The sequence below is a fragment of the Coenobita brevimanus genome, chromosome 27 (assembly GCF_032717465.1).
Source record: "Coenobita brevimanus isolate Jiangsu-jjx chromosome 27, ASM3271746v2, whole genome shotgun sequence".
Lineage (NCBI taxonomy): Eukaryota > Metazoa > Arthropoda > Malacostraca > Decapoda > Coenobitidae > Coenobita > Coenobita brevimanus.
In genome coordinates this window covers 28,327,555-28,339,609 of record NC_136980.1, presented here as the reverse complement: position 1 = coordinate 28,339,609, position 12,055 = coordinate 28,327,555, and the positions used below count along the sequence as shown (strand labels likewise).

General features: G+C 42.1%; 1 protein-coding gene across 1 annotated transcript in view; it reads right to left on the bottom strand.

Moving 5' to 3' along the window:
* The window catches only part of LOC145394523 (uncharacterized), a 191,345-nt gene that overhangs the window by 132,755 nt on the left and 46,535 nt on the right, over nucleotides 1-12,055 (bottom strand). The gene's annotated exons all lie outside the window — the stretch shown is intronic.

Sequence of the window (12,055 nt, the reverse complement as noted above, 5' to 3'; positions counted from 1 at the left end):
CTGCCGAATGTAAACCCCTGATCTTCCCCAGCGAGACAGTCTGAAACCCGGGCACAGCTTGTACACTTGTGAGAGTGGCTGCCCCGGCAGTGGCCAGAGATTGAAAGCCACTGCCTGGTACGATTTCACAGTTGCGGTATGAGGAGGCGCCAAGCATGGTTAAATGTTGCAGTGGTTATATCTGCCCAAGAGGACAAGAGAGTGATGGCATCCTTGAGGCTGAATGACCGCCAAAAAGCCTTAATAGTCTTCTCAGGAGTTGAAGTTGGTTGTGCGGGTGCTGTGCGTGGTGAGGATGAAACGGGTGAAGCGGGTGGCGAGTCCAAACCATCCTCGGCGTCCATGACATCACTCACAACTGTGTTCAAGTCAAGAATTGCCTGCAGTTCCTCACAGCTGTCAGTCTTACTGCGGTGATTGTAGAGGCGTTGGTGGTATAGCTGCTTGACTGTTGCAATCAGCTCCTGGTCTAGCGGTTGGATGAGAGAGGTCGTTCTTGGGGGCAGAAAAACGATCTTCCATTCCTTCCTGAGGTCTGCCAGCCAGGTTGGATGACTTTGGGCACTGTCAAGGATGAGAAGCACCTTGAAGGGGATGCCAAGTCCTCGGGATTTTGCCAAGGCATCAGGGATGAAATGCCACAACAGCCACTCGGAAGTGATGCTACTCATCATCCAACCATTGGAGTTGCTGTACCAGTATACCCTGCTGTCATCCATGCAGCGTAGATTCTTGTAACATCTGGGGTGTGCTGCGGTAATGCACCACAACAGGACGCATCTTGTGTGAGCCTGATAAGGTCTTGTCGATTTTTCTGCCCCAGGCCTGGCGCTAGTGCTTACTAATATAAGTATACTTCGGCATAGCCTTGTAGTATAGGGCTGCTTCATCAGCGTTATAAATCTGATCCCTGCTGTAGCTGCCCTCACTGATTATCCCCTCTGGGATGGCTGGATAATCCCTGGCCACCATTTCATCAGCTGATGCATGCTCCCATGTGAGGCGAATATGACGTAGCTCCTTCCTCTTCAGAAAGCAGCAAAGCCATCCCACGGAGGCTCTAAATGGTTTCTTTACAGCAAGCTTCAGAGCTGCAGCTTTGTAGAAAATCTTGGCCTGGTCCCTGATGTAGCACCCTTTCAGTGGAATTCCTTCCTTCTCCTTCCTCAGGATAAATGTAGCCAGATACCACTCCATAAGAATTATAGCCTGGTTGGTCAGCCTGCATCTCTCGTCCAATGCCACTGTCCCATATGTCTTCACAATCTTCTTTATGGTCTCCCTGTTAGCTCATAATAGTTTGCATGGACGATTCTGCCAAGCCTAGTTCCTTGCCAATGGCCGTGTTACCCTTTCCACTCTCCTTCGTCCTAATGACTTGCATCTTCATGGCATGGGTGATGCAGTTCTTCCTGGAGGAGAAGGCGGACATCCTGGCTCACAAAAAAAAATAGCCTCAGAGTACACGGGGACGTACCTGGAACAGTGGGTGTACCCTCTGTGCACGTGTTTCCTCTGCTGGGACTCTCACCTCACCACACTCCAAGCGGAGCATATGGGTATCATGTGACAAGTGAGTAGCATCAACATCACAAGGTGGGTGGAGCGTAAGTAACCATTATTGCTTCTTGGGGGGGCAATGTCACGTAATCGGGGTAACCCTGGATTTGGGCCACTCTTCACTGCCCATCTCGCATACAAAGAATTCAGTTCGCATACTAATAAAAAATACACTAAAAAAAATAAATAGGTCCTCGCGTACATGGGGGATTGCATACTCTGAACTCGCGTACTGTGGGGATGTATATATATATATATATATATATATATATATATATATATGAATACCCTAAAGTATTCAAAACTTTGGTGAAAATTGGATTAAGGCTGTTCGAGCTATTTTGTTATTTTGTTTGTGTGTAATTCACCGGGTCGGTCAGGATCACTTGATGGTCGTAATCGTCAGCTTTTACCCTCCCGGAAGGGAGCTGAGAGCTCATATAGTCCGATCTAAGGGCAAGGCTATGACCTTCACACACACACACACACACACACACACACACACACCCGTCCCCTTGCTCAAGAGGGACAGTAACCACCCACTTCGTCAGTGAAACTTTTCGCAACCTGAGCGAGGCGCGAACTCCCGTCCACCAGTTGGCAAGCGAGAATGTTACCACTGCACCAGCAAGCGGTGTGTGTGTGTGTGTGTGTGTGTATGTGTGTGTGTGTGTGTGTGTGTGTGTGTGGGTATGTATGTATAGAAAGTCAAGTTGCGTACGTGTATGTGTCTGTCACTGCATCTGTCTGTTTTTTTCTCGAGAACGGTAATAGATATTGACTTAACTCTTTGCATTAGGTCATGATATGTCCAGGGAGTGTCGGAAAAATACCAGACAACAATTTTGACTATCGTGCGCGACCCGACGGCGCGAAATTGTATGAAATCAAAACACACAAAAATTTGCAACAAAAAAAAAAAAATCGACTTTTTCGTCATTATTGGTCATCGTAAGCTCAATAACGGTAGGGAAACAAACATAATAGCTTTTGTAAAAATTTTGTGAAGGAAAGGCTATTAGATTATTAGCAGTCCCATACATTTCTGCCGGCAAGCACTAGCATCTATATATATATGAAGCATTTGGGCCCTGTCAGGCTGCTCAGCACTTGTCTTAATTAGAGTTGTCTCTGAACCATGCATCACTTTGGGCAAGTGCTTTTTGGCTCAAGAGGATCGCAAAGCACTTGCTCAAATGACAGCCATTTCTAAATAGCTACCACCACCACCACCACCACCACCACCACCATCATCATTATAACAACAACCATCTAGATCACCACCATCATCATCATAGCAACCATCAACATCGCCACCACCACCACCATCACAGCTACCACCACCATCATCATCATCACAGCAACCATCAACATCGCCACCACCACCATCACAACTACCACCACCACCACCACCATCACAGCTACCACCACCACCACCATCACAGCTACCACCACCATCATCATCATCATCACAGCTACCACCACCACCACCATCACAGCTACCACCACCATCATCATCATCATCTAGCAACCATCAACATCGCCACCACCACCATCACAGCTACCACCACCACCATCATCATCATCACAGCAACCATCAACATCGCCACCACCACCATCACAGCTACCACCACCACCATCATCATCGCAGCTACCACCACCACCAAATCTACCCTCTCCACCACCGCTACAGCTACCACCATTTTCTGCTGAATAAAACAGTTTGTTCGTAGCTTCAATGAAATGAAAGACACCGGAGTGCAAATATTCAACCCCCTCCCCCTTTCTGTCTCATTCTCTGCAAAGACGTATGAAATTCCAGGGAAATGTCCCGCTGCCTCTTCCACATGCAGTTATTGTAATACCTGAGACAAGTATGAGAGGCCAAAACACCTCTTCAGAATACATCACACCGACATGACACTGAAACTGGCCCATCTGGGACTCACTTCCAACCATCCTGCCAAGTTTCACCAAAATATTTTTTCCAGGTTTAGCTTCAACACACACCCACACCCAAACACCCATACCCACACACACAAAGGATTATAGTACCGTTTATCTTTCTATTTATTTATCTATCTGTCTATATCTTTTTATCTATCTATCTGCCTATCTATCTATCTATATATATATATATATATATATATATATATATATATATATATATATATGATAGGAAAGTATATAAGGAAACTACATATATACTATATTTTAAAGATGTATGCCCAAAACCTTTTCTCATAAAGTTAAAACAAATTCTGGCACAATGTCAAAACCCCTGCCGAGATTTCCTTATGAAGGGGGTAATAAAAGCATGCTGGGTACAACAGCATAATAAAGTGATTGTTTTGTATAATCTTCATAGATCTATCTATCTATCTATATACCTAGGCTGCTTCCCCCAGCAAAACATGTGATTTTACGCAATACATATTATCTCTGAAGAAAATAATGTCTTCAAAAAGAATAGGATACTAGTCCCACTTCAATTCACATACATCAGAAAGTTTTTCTTTATCCACGAATAGAGAGAAAAAAATGTACATTTATTTTGTAATTTTTAAGGATAGAAAACAGACTTTATGGGTAAGTGCTGAAGAACCGTAAATCACATATCACTGATCTGTAGAGAAAATACACAGGTCAAAGACTTCACAGCTTCAATGTTTTAAAGCATCTTGTTCCTTATAATCTAAACACTTTCCCCTAACCATAAGCAGCACATAAATTGGCAGTAAATCACTTCGCAGTGCATTATTTTCTTTAACTTCGTTCGTTCACCGAATTATCAGTGGCCCAAAGTCATTCTTAAACACTTTTCCTCTTTTACCGAAAGAATAGTCTCAGCTTTCACACAATATACTTTTTGTCAGTGGCGTAATGATCTTCTGACTTTTTACACCTTAAATGTAATAGATCTTCTTCTTTACTACTTGTTTCTGTATTCTATTTCACTATGAACTTGTCAGTTTGCTCGTCGGTCTTCTTCAGAATCCGCCCTACTTACTGTGTAGGCCAGTGGCGTTTGCTATAGTTGAATACTGTCAACACTTTGCCTCCTTAATTTAACTCCCAATCTGTGGTCACCATACAGTTTCCATTCTCCGTTCTCCCTGTTTTCTCCTCTGTGTTACTGCTTTTACTTCCGTCGTCTTTGGCTTTGGACCTAAGAGACTGCTACAAATACAAATGATTTCTCATCTGACTACTCTGTTAATTCAGCGAATGCCAGATCATCTTCAATATACTCGTAATTCTCCGTCCTTCCATACGTATACATGTTTACAAATTAGTACCAATCACTCACGAGCATTTAATTTGGCTCCAGTGGCAGAAATATATAATTTAAACTGATAGCTATTATCCCACCAGGTAAGCCGATATTACTCAGTCTTGGAGAAAGTTATTACATAACTGTTTAGAGGTAAAAGTTACCTTAGATACTCCGCAGTATACACAGGGTATATAGGTTTGATCCAAGTGGGCTCTCCGGGTCCCAGACACAATTTATTCTTTTTTTTTTTCAGTACAATCTTCAGTCTTTGGGATATCTTTCATATTTCTTCTCGCCAGTCAACAATATGCAACACAATGAACTCAAATTTTATTTCAAATTAAACCATCATCATAAGAAACTCAGTCTAAAATATGAACATGTGGAAAATGACCTTTTTCTGACTTTAAAAAATGCCGATAATACCCCACCGATACGATAACACCCCACTACACACACACACACGCACACACACACACACACACACACACACACATATATATATATATATATATATATATATATATATATATATATATATATATATATATATGTGTGTGTGTGAGTGTGTGTGTGTGTGTATAGATAGACAGAACGATAGACAGATACTGTAGATGGACAGATAGGTACTCGTAGACAAAGATAGATAAGAATGTGCAATGACAAGTTAAACCAATGGTATATAGGACTATAATAATAAGGTATTTTAGTCTCCATTGCTGAATGCAGAGGTGAAACACTGAGACACAAGGCACTGGAGGTTCTACACATACCTCTACCCATTACGATACATCTATCCCTTCAGTAATTCCCACATTTACCCCTTCATTAATTACCACACCTACCCCTTCAGTAATTGCCCATTTTTTTTTTTTTTGGCCTATCAACCATTGGGCCCGAAGCCCCTGGTTATTAAGGCCGATATATATATGTATATACATTTACACACACACACACACACACACACACACACACACACACACACACACACACACACACTCTTCCATGCATACATACAGACACACTTTCATGCAAACGTACATATATATATAATAATTTTAATTTTATTTTTTTTATTTTTTATTTTTTCTTGGTTATATACATGTGGAGAGAATGGAGAATGAAAGACTGACTAAGAGGGTGTATGTACAGTAGGTGAGGTGGAGGGAGGGAGAGGGAGGGGTAGACCGAGGATGAGGTGGAGGGATGGAGTTGAGAGGTATATGAGGGAGGGGGGAGTGAGTTGGGGGGAGGGGAGTCAAATGGTGGGTGACAGAGTGACTTGGAGGCGTTTTGTCTGCGGCCACCCTTTGCGGGATTAGGGCGTCGGGCTATAGATAGATAGATAGATAGATATTTTTTATACCTTATATTATAAAGAAAAACTAATCTAAAGACCCTAAAACTAATCACCTAACAGACAAATCGCTAACCTATACTAAATCCTACAGAAACAAATAGCTAGACCTACACTAATGGTAAAAATACCTCGACTAACAGAACACCATCGACTGCAGATATGTAATGCCTTTCTACATTACATACCTGCACTCATCACCTGCTGACTGTCAGTCGAGGCACAACCTAATATAGGGGACATCAATATATGAAAGGGAACCAGACAAGTCAGGAACATTCCATATACGTCAGCTGTCGGCCCTAATTAGAATAACTTAAGCAAGATGGTATACTGTATTTACATAATTTGTACAAAAAGTGAAGAACCTCGGCCAACATAAATTGCCCAGTCAACAACTTCTCTCTTCATTCCATTTCCTGGGATATTGGCGGTGAGACGGGAAAAACATGAAGGTATTTCACTTACACCACAAACTCACTAAAGCCGAGAGAGACAGCAGGGAAGGCGAAACATCAAGAAGAAGAAGAAGAAGAAGAAGAAGAAGAGAGAGAGAGAGAGAGAGAGAGAGAGAGAGAGAGAGAGAGAGAGGAGCAAGTGTTCGAGTGGCTTACTGATTACCGAGATTTAATCCAAACTTTGGCCTCTGAGGGTGGCAGGTTAAATTACGCGTGGGAAGAGGGAAAAGAGGAGGATGAAAGAAATACCAAATTAAAAAAAGAGGAAGAGAGGAGTAATGACGAAAGAAGGTTGAAAACAAGTAAATTTGACATAGGAGGAAGGGGGGAGAAGGGAAAGGGGGTAGAGCGAAAGTAATAAGGAGCAAAAGGAAAGGATACGAAAAGGAGGGAAAATGAATAGATATGAAACTGAAAAAGGAAGAGGGAGGAGACGAAGACAAGGACGAAAAGAGCCGAAAAAGATGATGAAATATGAAGGGAGACTTCAGAAGAAATGACAGAAGAAAGGCATACGAATGGAGGAGAGACATGAGGAGATAAGAAGGGAAAAGGGTGAATGTATAAATTTTTTTTTTGAAAATTAGAATAAAAAGGAAGATATACATAAAATGTAAAAAAGAACGGGAAGACAGAGAGTAGCGTGTGTGTGTGTGTGTGTGTGTGTGTGTGTGTGAGAGAGAGAGAGAGAGAGAGAGAGGGGGGGGGGAATGACACACCAGTTGAAAGGAGTGGGGAAAGAAGGGCGAAATGTTTAATAGAGGATGTAAAGGAAAGACAGGAAAATTAGGAAATACGAATTATAGGAAGTAAGATGTGAAGAAAAAATCGATGAACCAAGAAAGTCAGGGGTAAAAAGCAAGCAGTTTAACTGAATGGCAAGAGAGAGAGGAAGGGAAACGGAAGGACTAAAAGAATTTTTAAAAGGGGGAGAGGGAGAGGAGGAAAAAGAAAATCGATGAAAAAACTGAGATAAAAAGGAAGAAATATGAAGAAATACGAAATGGAAGAAGGAAAGAAAAGGAGGGGAGAGAAAGGAAGAAAATATACGAAATGTACGAGGGAGGGAAGCAGTGCAGGGGAGAATACAAAGAAAAAATGAAATAGAAGAATGAATGACAGGCTTATGGGAGGGAGGAGAATGAAATACAGAAGCAGGAATGGGAGACAGGACAGAGAGAGTAAAGGAGAGAGAAATATATGAATGAAAGAAGGGAGACAAGAGGAAGACACACAGATAAAAGGGGGAAAGAGAGAAGGATACAGAAAAACGAAAAGGAAGAAGGAAGTGGGAGAAGGAAAAAAGAAGGCTGGAGGTACTGAGAACAGTGGAGGAACATCTGGTAAAAACCGAAGAATGTTGAAATAAAAACGAGAGAGAGAGAGAAGTCTGACGTCACAGTGAGAACTACTGAACGTTGGTTCTGTTAGTCTCAGTAAATTACATGAGTCAATAGTAGGGTAAAAAGTCTGTGTATAGAAAGGAGGTTGTTATGTTTGTTGATATTTGTGCCAGTTTCAGGCATGACAAGACTTTGTTAGGTAAGGTTCTTGATGAAAGTTATACACAAGCTTTAAGCAGCTATAGAGAGGTGAAAAGATGGAAAGCTAGTGACATACCTGTCAACAGTCCAATCCCTGAGGTCAATGGGGGTAGGGTAAGAGAGGTGAGATACACCACCAGGAGAATCAGGTGGATCTGACATAATCTCAGGTTCGGGAGGGTGGAAGAGTCACATCTGTGGCTCGTAGGGGTGTTACCATATAGACTGAGGATTTACCCGACGAATAATGACCAAAGAAACTAAATATGTTCTCTCTAAATAAGCGACGACTAGGAGATCTAGTACAAATATTTTTCTTAGCAAATCTGACGACGTTAGATGTGATAATTTGTTTGAAATGCAGAGAGAATGGTACTGTAACTAGAAGTAATGGCGTGAAACGCAAAAGTAAGAAATAGAGCACTAATTTGGAGAACAAGGGTAGAATAGACGTTTCCTGTCTTTTTTTTCCTAAGTAAGATACTTGTACAGGTAAAAAAAAATATGCAGTAAATTACGCCAACCATTAAAAAAAAAAATGCAGATATATTAACAAAAAATAATAAAATAGTTGAAAAATCACGTGCCTCTGAAACGGCCTCTGATTGGTCATGACGTCACTACTAAACTGAGGCAGCATAGTCGACTTCGTTTACGTTTAGCCTACATACACTGTGCTTATTTCTGACCTCTAAGAATGCCCGGTGGCAAGAGAAATAATCGCTAGTGTTTCGTTCCAGTGTGTAAGAGCACAGACAAAAGCACACATGGGAAATTATTCCTCTGTGTACCAGCCAATGAGAATAAACGAAAGCAGTGGTGGCTGGCTGCTCGTCGGAAGTTCACAGTGCTGGAATGTAGTCTGTACTTAAAAGTGCCGAGTTGGTGTTGATTCAGTATATGGCCGCCGATTCGGTATTTCGTCTCACCCTCCTGGAGGTACTTTACTATCAATTTCAGAGTCACTTACTGAAACTGTTCTTTCAGAAAACTAATGATGAAGAGGTCAACTATTAAACATTCATGAGCATAATACCAATATAAACTCATACAACTGATACTGTACACCATACATTAAACACTTTCCACCTCATGAGGTACAAGCACCGTTCGGGAATGGTGTAGCTGTTAGCTACTTCTAGTCGATTTCACTGCAATTTACTTACGTAACAGGGGTACCACCCATTTACACCACGAAAAGTATTCCCTCACAACATATCTGAAAGGGGTAGTTTGGGTCTACGGTGGCCATGTCGGTAAATATCATGACAACTCTTATCACTTACTGGGAAAGTCTTGTGTGAGGGATTAGAGTGTCGTCTACTCGTCTGCAGTATGAATACTGACGTCATCGCCAATGTGGCAGCTGCTTCCCTCCAGCCGCAATAATTAAAGTTAACACGTCCTGATCAGTGCAACTGAAAAAGGAAATTAAAAGATACAGATATCGTAAGTTTCTACGTACATGGCAGAATGCACTTGCCATGTTTATCCGAACCGGAAAAACGTCTATTGCTCTTGAACCTGCGGCGAGGCTCTTGTTTCAAATAGTTTGCTGTAAAAAGTAACTAGCCATGTCAAACTTTATATGGGACCACTGTTAGTCTCAATGTGCTTAAATGAAGAACTTTTACTACAGCTGCTGGTAGATGGCGCCACCACAGATGTCAGCTGACACCAAATTTGGATTCTCCATGTCAAATAACCACATATGGGATCGCTTTTATGTCTCAGTTGGCTTAAATTAAGCACTTTTACTAGAGTTGTCGCTAGATGGCGCCATCTCAGGTGTCAGTTGATGGCAGATCTCTATTTTCCGTGTCAAAATACCTTAAATGGTACTACTTTTGTCTCCAAAGGCCTCCTTTTAACAAATCCGCCAGAAGAAGAAGAACGTTGGCTACTCATTGACCTGCTGGCTATCGCCGCAGGTAAAAATTATTTTAATATTCATGTAGTGGGACGATGGAATAGGATACCAGCAACAGTAGCTCGTGCAAAAACTATTGGTACGTTATAATTCTGCTAGACGAATATTTTAAGACTATAGGGTGTAACTGGTTTGGTCGGCGTTACTTCAAATTTGAAGTGCATGCTGACGACTGTGAGATGCTTGCTTAGTAACGAGAACATTCGACGATTGTGTTTGCTTTTCTTTTACAGATCTGTAGAACTAAGCTCACACAGTACATAGCTGTTCCTCTTCTTCCTCTTATATAAAACTTTCCATGCTTGTTCTTTTTAACAAGCATGGTGTTTTTTTTTTGTTTTTTTTTTACCGGTTTAACCGGTTGGTGTGGTTGGTTGGGGGAGAGCATATATTTTTTTTATCCCTTTCTTTACACATCGGTTAGATCATACTCAAAAAAACATTTTTTCCAACAGATAGTCTCTTATGAGGGCAACAGGCCTCCTATTACTTGTACTACTCCTATGTACTCCTGTGTCAAGACCAGTTGTATCCAACTCAGGAAGGACTATAAAGATTATATCAAGCGTAACGGAGGGCAAAAGCAAGTGGTAAGCAGGAACAATTCGTATGATGATGGGGGTAATATTCCCCCATCAGCGGTACGTGTTAGCAATTGCACCATCACCACCAACATAACTGAGAAACTAACAGTCACCAGCACGGCAATAACACTACACACTTATCTCTCCCGCCCGTGTATAGGGCCTGTCAGTGTGCCAACAGCGCTGCATGCACTACCCTCACACCTCCACACCAGGCCCGGGAATCTGGTCAACGGGTGACGGGGTGGATCGAGGCTAATTTCATAAAATACCTTGGCCCAATTTTTACTGCAACTGATTCAGTGGAACAGGAAGAATTTAATTTTGCGTATTTTCACTTTAATACATTTACTTTAGTTTGGCTTTGAAGTGTATTTATACAGATGCAATCTCTTTTACCACTTAAGTCCACAAGAGTTTGTAAATATAAACCCCAGTCAGTTGGTGGGGCAGTGGGCGCTGATCTGCTCATCCATCTGCTGGGCCCCTCGGGTGCTGTGGCTCGCTGGTACAGTATCAGGGTGTACAGGCGAAGCTACTGATCTCGAGTATTGTACCCTCAACTTGCCTCTTTCACTGTTATACATGCAGTTAGGTCAATGGCCTAGAAATGCAGGGGTGGATGACAGAAAAGGAGGGGCAGTAAGGCAATGATATAGACAGGCAAATACAGAGGAAGACAGGCAAGCAGGCAATGAAGTAAGCAAAGTATCACAGTACCTTTAGTCACAGATGTGGGTGGTAAGGCTAATGGAAGTAGGACTGTGTTCCACAAAAATTAGATAAACATAAAAACGGATAATAAGGTAGACAGAAATACGGGCAGCCGGACAGACATGAAAAGAGGAAAAGTGAAGCGTAGAGATAATAAGGGACATACCTGTCGTCTGAAACGTAGGTGTTACGGCTGGCTGTCAGTATATGATTGTCCCCCGCCCTCACCTTCAGCATACAGGCAATCAGATAGACAGAGACAGACAGACAGATTGACAGGCAAGTAGGCAGAGAGGAAAACAGACAACAGACAAAGAGTCATACTGGCAAAGAGACAGACAGATCGACAGACAGGTAAACAGCGACTGGAGAATGTGAGACATGCTAAATATTACCTGTTGTCTGAGTAGTGGGTGGTAAGGCCGACTGTCGGAAGACGCTATTTATCAGCCAAGGAAAAAAAAAACGCACACACACAGGCAGGCAGACAAAAATATAAACAGGCAAACGTTAAGGCATGCAGACAAACAGGCAAAAATAGACAAAAAGGCTAAGACTGACACACAGGCAGATAGACAAAGAGCTTATATTTAACTGACCTGTTGTCTGAGGTGTAGGTGGTAAGGCCGAC